This window comes from Myotis davidii, unplaced genomic scaffold (genome assembly GCF_000327345.1).
Source record: "Myotis davidii unplaced genomic scaffold, ASM32734v1 scaffold472, whole genome shotgun sequence".
Classification (NCBI taxonomy): domain Eukaryota; kingdom Metazoa; phylum Chordata; class Mammalia; order Chiroptera; family Vespertilionidae; genus Myotis; species Myotis davidii.
The window spans coordinates 849,741-850,976 of record NW_006283774.1 but is presented as its reverse complement, the minus strand read 5'-3'; the positions used below and the strand labels follow the sequence as shown (position 1 = coordinate 850,976).

At 65.9% G+C, this 1,236-nt stretch overlaps 1 long non-coding RNA gene across 1 annotated transcript in view; it reads left to right on the top strand.

Moving 5' to 3' along the window:
* LOC107183822 overlaps positions 1 to 1,236 on the top strand; it is a 9,124-nt gene that overhangs the window by 314 nt on the left and 7,574 nt on the right. The gene's annotated exons all lie outside the window — the stretch shown is intronic.

The window sequence follows — 1,236 nt, the reverse complement described above, 5'->3', positions numbered from 1 at the left end:
GGCACTCTGAGCAGGCCCCGTGTGTGAAGGAATGCGTGAACCTGCCTGCAGTCGGCCCCGGCTCCCGCCCTCACACCTGCCCGCCGCCAAGGGTCCGGTATGACGATTGTCACTTCTCACGGGTGACCTGTAACCTGGGGGCCGGGTTACAAAATCGGCGCCACTGTCTTGCAAGAGGCATTTAAAAGCCCCTCCTGTGTGCATAGGCCTTTGCAACTGGGCTAGAGGGTCGAGGGTGGAGGACACCACCCTGGCAGACAGAAGGTGAGAACTGGCCGGCTACCCCTCCCTCCTCACCGCTGTAGTGCCCGGGGCCCGGGTGGAAGGAGGGCCTCAGGGAACCCGCCCTGGGGGGCAGACTGTTCCGTCCCTGCGCGGCCCCGGGCCTGCCCTCGGCTGCCGTGGGCTGAGTCCGGCCCCTCCCTGTGCCCAGCCAGTGCCCCACACGCACAGGGAGTAGGGAACGGAATGACCACAGGCGGGGCGGCGCTGAGCAGAGGGGAGCCCAAGGCCACGGGCGTCCTCGCAGAGTCAGGGCGCAGACAGGGACAGGACCTGAGCCATCCCTGCACGTTCCGGAACTTTCCAGAACCTCACCCACCTTGTCTCCCAGGTCAGTGGGAAAACTGGAGGTGAGCAGAGTCGGGGTGGGGGAGACTGTCGCACCAGCCGCCCGCACACAGCAGCAGAGGCAGACATCTGCTCCTCCCCCCGTGGGCTGCTGCTCCCCGTGCGCAGCCCTGAGCAGCCTGAGAAGGGAGCCCCGTGCTCAGATCGGACCCCGCCCACTTTGAGGGCACCCTGCCCACCGGGCAGTGCTAGGCTGTCCCCTCTGAGAGGAGGTGGGGGAGCAGTCAGGGAGGGGCCGTGCTGGTGGTACAGGCTCAACCACTCAGGCTCCCTGGAGTAGAACACCGGGACTATTTTACAGATGAGGAAAGCGAGTCTGGAAAGGGCCTGCTCCCCCCCCCACGCTCCCCGCCGAGCACCCAGCAAGGAATGCCACCAGCATCCTGAGCCAGATGCCAAGGACCTTGCTGGCCCGGTTGGGTCAGGCTCCTGGCGCTGCCCACATGGGCGGGGGTGGGGTCGGCATCCACATGCTCATGCCCCTTGGAGGATGGGATCAGGGCCCGCAGGGCCTGGTCTGACCCAGAACTGGACTCTCCGAGACCCAGCTAAGCGTGAACTCCTCAGTGAGGCCTGACCTAACCATGCAGTTGGGGAGCACTCATT